Source organism: Zingiber officinale, chromosome 2B (assembly GCF_018446385.1).
Source record: "Zingiber officinale cultivar Zhangliang chromosome 2B, Zo_v1.1, whole genome shotgun sequence".
Classification (NCBI taxonomy): domain Eukaryota; kingdom Viridiplantae; phylum Streptophyta; class Magnoliopsida; order Zingiberales; family Zingiberaceae; genus Zingiber; species Zingiber officinale.
This window is the reverse complement of record NC_055989.1, coordinates 156,463,580-156,473,963: the sequence shown is the minus strand read 5'-3', so window position 1 is coordinate 156,473,963 and position 10,384 is coordinate 156,463,580.

Genomic DNA, 10,384 nt, shown 5'->3' with positions numbered 1-10,384 from the left:
ATGCTTAGGTGATTTTTATCGTTGGTGATCATATTTCAGACTTATTGTCAGAGATCTTATGGTTAGAAGTGTCTGTGATATGGACATTATGTGTCATGATTTTACCATTAGGGTTTAGGAAGCCTTAGATGTTTTCAGAGACTGGATGATTTTGGTATTCCCAGGATGTTTGGATCGGTTTCCATTGTCTTTGTTGATGATGTTGTGATTTATTTTGGATCCACGGTGAGTCACGCACATCATCTTTGCATAGTTCTAGAGATGTTTCGATGGAAACGTCTAGATGTGAAGATCAGTAGTGCGTATTTTGATTGTCTTCTGTGAGATGTTTGAGACACACGGTCACCAGTAGGAGTATACCGTGGTTCCACAGGAGATCGAGGTTGTTATCGTTGGAAGTAGACGGAGTCTATAGAAGAGGCTCATAACTTTCTTTGTTTGGCTCGATATTTCCGGAGATACGTTGAGGGTTTCTCACGGATTGCTATGCCACTTACACCCCTGACCATGAAAGGCGTGAAGTTTATTTAGACTGAGGATTTCAAGACCAGCTTCTAGGAGCTGAAGCGGAGATTAGTGTCGGCTCCAGTTTTGATTTTACCTTCTAGAGAGGACGAATTTGTCCTCTACACCGACGCGTCTCTACAGGGTATGAGTGCTGTTCTGATGCAGCACGGTAGAGTATTCTTATATGCTTCTCGATAGTTGAGGGAGCCTGAGAAGAAAATACTCAGTTCATGATCTGGAGTTGGCCGCTATTATTTTTGCCCTGAAGATTTGGCGGCAGTACCTGTATGATATTACATTGAGATTCTCACTGACCATCGGAGTCTCAAATATCTGTTCACTCAGAAGGAACTTAATCTTCGACCGAGGAGATAAATGGAGTTCCTGAAGGATTATGATTGTACCAATAGCTATCACTTGGGAAAAGCTAATGTGGTTGCCGATGCACTTAGCTAGAGGTCTAGAGGGACTTTAGCTTGCCACCGAGTTGTGGTCACAGATTTGATTCAGGATTTCTCTGAGTTAGACATTGAGGAGCAGGGACAGACAGAGCAGGGTATTCTTGTTACGATGGTTGCTCAGTCGTCGATCAGGAAGAGAATCCGAGAGACCCAGTTGTTGAGACCTCATGGAGCTCAACGTGAGGTAAAGTGGTCCATATTATCAGCAGAGGATGTCAGAGGCATAAGACTGCCAGAAGTGTTATGCTGACCGGAGTAGGAGACCCTTAGAGTTCTCCATTTGTGACCAGGTATTTCTGTGAGTTTCACCCACGAAAGGGGTGAAGAGATTGGCCTCAGAGGTAAGCTAGCTCCGCGATACATTGGACCTTTCCAGATCTCGGAAAGGATTGGAGCAGTAGCTTATCGGTTGGCACTATTGCCGTCCTTGGCAGGCGTTCACGCCGTATTCCATGTATCTACGCTGAGGAGATACGTACCCGATCTGATACATGTGTTGATAGATAATCTCAGTTCTCCTTTCAGCTTGACGTCACCTATGAGGAGGTTCCGGTATGGATTCTAGACCGGAAAGAGCGTCAGTTGCGGAACAAGACTATCCGACTGGTTAAAGTCGGATGGCAGCATCATTCGGACGAGGAGGCTTCTTGGGAGCTCGAGGATACAATCCGAGCTCGATATCCCCATCTTTTCACTTGAGGTATGTGATTTATTTACCGTTCAGCATTTTATACTTTATATCTGTTGTTAGTACTTGCTGATGGTAGAAACGAAATTTGGGGACCAAATTTTTATTAGTGGGGGAGAATGTAAAATACCGAAAAATAGGCGAATATTAATAAGGGAATTTTTCAGAATTTTTAGAAATTTTTTGGAATTTTTAGAAATTTTTCGGGAATTTTTCGGAGCTCGTATGGACGAGTTAACGGGGATAAAAACGGGGCCCGGAAAAGCCTGTTTAGGATACCCTTTTTTAATGAGGAAAAGTTTTAATTTTCCTTTTCCTTTTCTTTTTCTTTTATTTTTCTTTTCCTCTGGTTTTTCCCCGACGCCGAACTCGCGTGTTCTTCTTCTCCTCTGCCGAACCCTCCTTCCCTCATCTCTCGCGACGCCGGCCTTCTCCACCCAACAGCACCGCCGGTGCTCTTCCTCCTCGCTGAGCGACGCGCCGCCGCCACCCCTACAGACGCCGACACCTCCCGCAAGCCCGACCTCTCCTCGTGCCCTAACCGCTGTGCGGTTCTTTCCTTCTACTTATTCCCAGCCGATTTCGTCTTGGCCGCACCTTCTTCCGCCGCCGATCACAGCCAACGCCGACTGGCACCACTGTGCTTGCCGACGCTGCCATCTCTCGACCCAGCGCCGACTGTGGCCTAGTTTTCCTTCTCGCCGGCACTTGAGTACCACCGCCGGTGTTTCCCTTGTGACCGAGCACTGCCGACACCGAGCCTATCCCCTCTTCTGTCCGCTGTGCCCTAGCTAGTATCCGGCGTCGCACGAAACAGTGCCACCAGCCGGTCTCCTCTTCGACACTGCCGCTCTCCCTTCCCTCTGCGCTGCTGCCGACCCTGGATTGGGTAACTCCAGCCACGTACCTTAGTCCCGAAACCGCGTCGGCCACATCCCGATTGATCCTAAACCCGAGCAGATAAGGTGAGTTAGGTTGTGTAGGATCTGTGATTTCCACTGATTGATCCTTTTTCTGATCAGTCTGATTTCATTAGTGACCCCAGCTTTGAGGTGAAGTTTTGTGCTGTGGTTGGACAGTCACTCCATACAGTGGCTATTGGTTCTTGTAACGACGGTGAATTTGAGGTAAGGTTTAGGATATTGAACTTCGAGTAGGTTGATTATGTTTATGTTTGGAATAGGTAGATTTGATTCGCTTTAGACTTTTAATCTAATGTTATGATTAGGGTTAAAGGAAATTAACCCTAGTTAATTGTTGGATTTAATTTAGGAAGGTCGAGATTATGGTTTAGGGTTTTTCCCTAAAACTGTTCTTAAGGAATTTTATTTAGTTATTCGTTTAATTTGTAGCTAAATAAAAATGTATGTTTGGTATCACAGGACTTTGATGCGAGAAGAGTATCTCGGAGTCAGATTTGGACTATTTTATCGGAGGCGGGTACTTTTGACTTATTGTCTTTGATATGCTTAGTAATGATATTAACAATTTGCATTAATTGTGTTTTCTTATTTGTTTCGGTTAATCACTACCCGATACATGTTACCTGCTTGATTGATTGTTTATTTGCATCTCGTATTGATACCTATCTGATTTCACATGCTCATGGGTAGTGATATAACCATGTTTTACCATGTCAGGACCTAGGTTTGATACATTATTGATCAGTATATCTTGATTTGATTTATTCACTATGGTGCCCATTGTTATATGTCCAGAGGTTGGTTTAGTATATTACCATGCTTAGTGACATGCACCATTTGCATGATCGCATGCTGTGCGATAGATTGCTCCATTATTGTTGAGCACATTGCCAGTTTCATCACTGTTCGGTGCTCCGTTGTGACGCTCATGGGTAGCGTAACACAGCGTGGTAGCACGTCAGTTTGACTCTTCCGGTGCTCCGTTGATCCGCTCATGGGTAGTGTGACGCAGCGTGTAGCACGTTAGAGATCCCTCCCCGTTACAGCGTACCGGGAGATGAGAGCATTGCGCTCTCCCATTTATGATTTGGGGTAGGAGTATGTATGTAATCCGACAGCATCCCGTCCACTCGATCACTCATCAGGAGTAGTGTTGCGGAGTGCACGGTTGTCATAGCCCTACCCACTCGGTCCCACTTTTGTTGTGAGATGGCTGACTGGCGTCAGGGGTGACCATGACATTGGCATCATATGCATGATGCATTTATTGCTTGTGTTTGTGTTTGCTGCATTTATATGCTGCATATTGTGTGGATACCATGTTTGACATGCATACAGGTCTTCTATACCTTTCGGACTGTTTGTCCTTGTAAAGCCCGAAAAATTCCCGAATTTATTTTAGAATTATTCTGTGATTTTTCTGGAATTTTTAGATATTTTTCCGGAATTTTCCGAGTAGCGGAAGTAGTAAAAATAAATATAAACGAAAACGGCCTAAGCGGGAATCGAACCCGAGACCTATGGTTTAAGGGATAATGTTAGTAACCAGTTGAACCCAGCAGGGCTGTGCTGAGAGAAAGGAGAAACATTTATATTTATATTAGAGTGGGGCCGGAATTATCACTTAATATAAAGAGAAGGTCTAAGTGGGTTTGGTTTATTTTGCTTGGTTCGGCAAACTCCTCCCTCTCCAAACCCTCAACGCCGACGCCACCTCTTCCTCCTCCTCTCTCGGAGCCCAAGCCCCAAGGGCTCTCGGATCATCTTCCGGCGACGACTCCAGCACGAAAAAGGTTCTTCTCCGCGAGAGGAACACGAGGACGTAAGCGGTTCGTCGAACGGAGCAATTTTCCGGAAAACCTAGCGAATAGAATCGTAAGAAAACCTTGCGATTGAGGTAAGAAACCCCTCACCTGCAGTATAATTGCTCTCGCTTGTTAGTTTTGGCGTTAGTTCAGTAGTTTTACAGTTTTCAGTCTTAGGATGTGCTTTTAGTGCACACCAAGCATTCGGTAGAATGCCCAGTTCAGAAGATTGCACCAATAGGCATCCTAACAGCATGTAAAATGTATTAAAAACATTTTACTCAGTTTATTATCAGTTATTACAACTATATGGATCAGATATCCATTGGGTGGGCTCCCACAGTAGCCTCTAGGTTCAGATAACCTAGCACTAGGTTCAGATAACCTAGAACAGCAAAGTAAAATAAAATAGCATTCAGTATTTTACTTTTATTCAGTTGGCACTATATTGGATCAGATATCCATAGGCTGGACTCCCACAGTCGTCCCTAGGTTCAGATAACCTAGTAACCCTGCTGGATTCGGAACTTGCAATCCCGGGTCTCGTAGGGATGCGCGCACAGTAAGTACAGTTGCCAGGGCCCAACAGCATGTTTAGTATTTTCATCTATTATTATATATAGTTTTCCAAATATGTAATCAGTGATGGAAACACTAACTTAGTTTCAGCTACAGTTGATTATCTCAGTTAAGTTCATGATTTGAGTTCATGACCAGTTAGATGTATATGCATGACCAGTTCAGTATGTATGCTTAGTTTCAGATACAGTATGCTATGCTCAGCTTGTTTGTATGTCATGATCAGTTCAGTACATGTTTGTATGCCATGCCATGTTGCCATGCTCAGTTCAGTTTTCAAATAGCATGTTTTGAAACCATACTCGCATCGTTGCATGTTTTTGTGAGGTAGATGGTTTCTTACTAAGCTCTTTAGCTTACAGGTACTACTTTTCTTATACTGCAGATACAGGTAAAAGAAAGGTGGACTAACGGAGGCTGGAGGACAATGCTATGGAGGTGTGTGTGTGCAAGGGGTTTGGAATAAAGATCCTAGGGGTCGAAACAGCTTAATTCCAGCATTTACGTTGTTAGTTTATTTATGGTTTAGTCCTTAGCTGGTTCAATGTTTTAATCCAGTAAAACTATGCACTATTCAGTTTGTTCAGTTTAGGACGCATGTAGGTTAATGTTAGATTGTTTTTCATGTATCTAGAACCTATGTCTGTGAGTTGTGGTACGTTCCAGTGCCTGAAAGTTCTGAAATCAGAAACTCTGATTTCATATCAGAGTTGGATCGGTCTGCCGACCGATCCGTTGCGGTATCAGGGTCCTGGATCGGTCAGCCGACCGATCCAGAGGCATACAGTATGCTACTGTATGCTATCTGATCGGTCGTCCGACCGATCCAGCACCGAACAGAAGCATCCCAGCGTCTCCAGGTGCCTGGATCGGTCTGCAGACTGATCCAGACACACCTGGATCGGTCTGCTGGATCGGTCCGCAGACCGATCCAGCAAGGCACAGAATCGTAGCAAGTTTATCGATCCGTGGATCGATCAGTAGCTAGCTGGGAAGTTAGTTCTGAGTTCCTAGCTCAGATGAGAGGTCAAGTATCCTCCTTAGCACATGTACACCAACCGGAAAGGGTCTTGAATCCTTCCTTATAACAGCATGGGTGTATCAGTTGTCAGATTAACCGAGTCAGTTAGTGAAATTTTATTTTACCCAGTTTCCGCACAGTAGCATCAGTAGTTAATGTAGCGATCCGGCTCACAGCTTAGTACCCAGGAGTTGGGTCGTTACAGAGTGGTATCAGAGTAAGTTCCTTACTTCCTACACACACATCAGCATTGTGCCTACAGCTTCCAAGTAAGAACATCTCTCACTCAGTTTTGTTTTCAGCTTTCATATCAGTTATATGTGCTTTCATGTTTGCTCTCATGTTGGTAGTTAATTAATTCATCTTTACAGTGATAATATTTAACATGTTACCAGTAGTTAACTATAACATGATAGCCTAGTTATATATATGTGTTCTCTGCTATTTAGAAAATGGTACGAGGACGTCCAGCTAAGAAAGCATCAGCGGCTGAGCCCCAGCATGAGGCAGGCAGTTCAGTGCCTCCCCCAGACCTTACAGCACTAGTGGCTCAGCTACAGCAGCAGTTAGCTGAACAGCAGCAGGAGATAGCCTCCTTAAAGGCTAACCAGCAGACTACTCCCCCAGTCACTCTAGTACCGAACCTCACGACTCCAGTAATCACATTGGTAGTACCAGCTCAGCCTGCAGTACCAGTCCCAGCGGCCCCAGTAGCAGGGGCTAAGAGAGAAGCTTACCTTATCCGGTGGCAGAGAATTAAGCCCGAGAACTTCTCAGGCACCAGCGAACCATGGGATGCTCAGGCATGGTTTAAAACACTGGAAAGCACGATCGAGCTTCTAGACTGGCCAGAGCACGAAAAGGTGAAGTGTGCCTCCTTCTGTTTAACAGGAGATGCACGCATGTGGTGGGAGCGGATTAAATCGAAGTGGCCAGTAAACCAGATGACATGGGCCAACTTCGAGAAAGAATTCTTTGAAGAATTCTTTCACATGCAAGTCACGAACCGACACTATGACGAGTTTATAGAATTTTGTCAGGGCAACCTATCAGTTCAGGAGGCCGTGAAGAAATTCAACAGGTTGGCCCGTCTGTGTCCAGAACTAGTCAGCTCAAAGAAGGAACGAGTACGGTTGATACTGAAGATGCTCAGACCAGAGATCGCAATGAATGTGGCTGGTGGCGTTCATAGGCCACAAACCACAAAGGAGCTAGTGAGTAGTGCTCTGATCACCGAGCACTATCAGCACAGCATCACCCAGCAGAAGCAGGTTTCCACAGAGGCCAAGGGACAAGCTGGCTCAGGTACTCAGCAGAAACAACAGGGACATAGCTCCAACTAGAAGGGGAAATGCAAGGCAAGCAGTGACCCAAAAGGAGGACCAGCTGGAAAACATTCCAGACATCCCAAGTGTACTACTTGTGGGAAACATCATCCAGGAGTTTACCGCAAGGGTACGCGAGGTTGTTTTGAATGTGGACAGGAAGGGCACATGGCTAAGCAGTGCCCGAACAAGAACAGTCTTCCTCAGCCTCAGCCGATACAGTATGGAGCTCAGTCGGCGCAGCTACACCAGATGTATGCTACCTTAGATGGTCCACAGATCAGTCAGGGCATATTAGAAGCCCCCACAGCTACCACGAATGCCAGGATTTTCTCACTGACCAGAGAGGACGTAGTAAATGCCTCGACAGTTGTCACAGGTCAGATCAGTATTTTACAGCATAATGCAACTGTCTTATTCGATACTGGGGCAACCCACTCTTATGTATCCAGGGCATTTGCCGAGAAATTAGCAACACCTCCAGAGGTATTCGACAGTCAGTTTCTGACAACACTACCCTCAGGAGACATTATGGCATCTACGCACTGGCTCAGAGCAGTGCCAGTCATTATAGCAGACAGAGAACTTTTTGGTGATCTGATAGTGCTAGAAATGACTGACTACGATGTCATCTTTGGAATGGATTTTCTGATCAGATACGGCGCTTCTATAGAGTGCCGTAAACAGAAGGTCATATTCCAACCTGAAGCAGAAGTACAGTTTGAGTACATGGGAAAACCAAAGAGAAAAGCCAGGAAGTTCCTCTCAGCACTGAAAGCACAGCAGCTAATGGATTCAGGATGCATGGGATTTTTAGCAAATGTAGTCAACACCAGTCAGGACAAGAACCAACAGCTAACAGACGTTCGAGTCGTTTGTGACTACCCAGCAGTCTTCCCTGAAGAACTACCAGGCTTAGCACCAGACAAGGAGATTGAATTTGAGATAGAGCTCATTCCCGGCACAAATCCAATTTCCAAGGCATCGTACCGCATGGCTCCAGCAGAACTGAAGGAACTTCAGGAGCAATTACAGGAGCTTCTTGACAAGGGTTTCATACGCCCTAGTCACTCACCATGGGGAGCACCTGTGTTGTTCGTGAAGAAGAAGGATGGAAGCATGCGCCTATGCATAGACTACCGTGCCTTGAACCAGGTCACAATTAAAAACAGGTACCCTCTCCCCAGGATAGATGACCTGTTTGATCAGCTAAAGGGAGCCACAGTGTTCTCTAAAATTGACCTCAGATCAGGATATCACCAGGTTAGAGTCAAGAAAGGTGATATACCTAAAACAGCTTTCAGGACCAGATACGGACATTATGAGTTCGTAGTCATGCCTTTCGGCGTGACAAATGCTCCAGCTACTTTCATGGACCTCATGAACAGAGTATTCAGAGAATACTTAGACAAGTTTGTCATCGTGTTCATCGATGACATTCTTATCTATTCAGGCACTCAGGAGGACCATGCAGAGCATCTGAAAACAGTTTTGCAGATCCTTCAGCAGAACCAGTTGTACGCCAAATTCACGAAATGTGAATTTTGGCTAGACCAGGTAGCCTTTCTAGGTCACATCATCTCCAAGGATGGTGTTATGGTAGATCCCAGCAAGATAGAAGCAGTAAGTAACTGGAAGAGACCCAGGAACACCAGTGAAATCAGAAGCTTTCTGGGATTAGCAGGCTACTACAGGAAATTCGTAGAGGACTTCTCCAGGATAGCCTCCCCACTGACAGCTCTCACCAGGAAGAACAAGAAATTTCAGTGGACAGAGGATTGCGAGAACAGCTTCAGCGAACTAAAACGGAGATTGACCAGTGCTCCTATTTTAGCTATACCAGAAAACACAGACAGCTTCGACATCTACAGTGACGCCTCTAAATTGGGATTAGGAGCAGTACTGATGCAACAGGGCAAGGTAATCGCCTATGCCTCTAGACAACTCAAGGATTATGAGAGGAACTATCCTACTCACGACCTTGAGCTTGCAGGAGTGGTGTTCGCTCTCAAGATTTGGAGACATTATTTGTACGGAGCTCAGTGCAGAGTGTATACAGATCATCAAAGTCTGAAGTATTTCTTTACTCAGAAGGATCTGAATATGCGACAGCGCGGATGGTTAGAGCTGGTCAAAGATTATGACATAGATATCCTCTACCATCCAGGGAAAGTTAATAAGGTAGCAGACGCACTCAGCAGGAAGACCAGTGCTACCTTATTATCTTTAGCAGCTATGTCACCACCCCTAAGGAAGGAGATTACAGCCTTTAGTCTCGAGCTTATAGTCGGGCAGCTTTCCACTATGTCCTTAGCATCTACCTTGCTTGATGATATCCAGACAGCTCAGGAGCAGGATCCTGAAATCCAGAAAATCAAGCAAGGGTTAGCAGAATCAGAAAATGGAGAGTTCAGAGTGTCCGCCAGTGGGGTAGTGTACTGTGGTGACAGACTTTGTGTTCCAGATCAGGAGGAACTACGAAAACAGATTCTAGACGAGGCTCACAGGACTCCCTATGCGATGCATCCTGGTTCCACCAAAATGTATCAGGATCTAAAGAAACGATTTTGGTGGCCTGGGATAAAGTGAGATATCGCCAGATACGTCAGCATCTGTCTAACCTGTCTGAGGGTTAAGGCAGAACATCAGCGACCAGGAGGAGTTCTGCAGCCGATCCAGATTCCAGAATGGAAGTGGGAGGATATCTCTATGGACTTCATAGTGGGATTACCCAGAACCACGAATGATTTTGATGCCATTTGGGTAATAGTCGACAGGTTGACTAAATCAGCCCACTTCTTAGCTATCAAAATATCCTATTCCATGGAGCAGCTAGCTCAGTTGTATCTCAAGGAGATAGTCAGGCTGCATGGAGTCCCACGAACCATTGTATCAGACAGAGACAGCAGATTTACATCACACTTCTGGAAGTGTGTACAGTCAGCTATGGGCACCCAGTTAAAATTCAGCACAGCTTTCCATCCTCAGACAGATGGTCAGACGGAGCGAGTAAATCAGGTACTTGAAGATATGCTCCGGGCTTGTGCCCTAGATTTCAAGGGAAGTTGGTGCAAA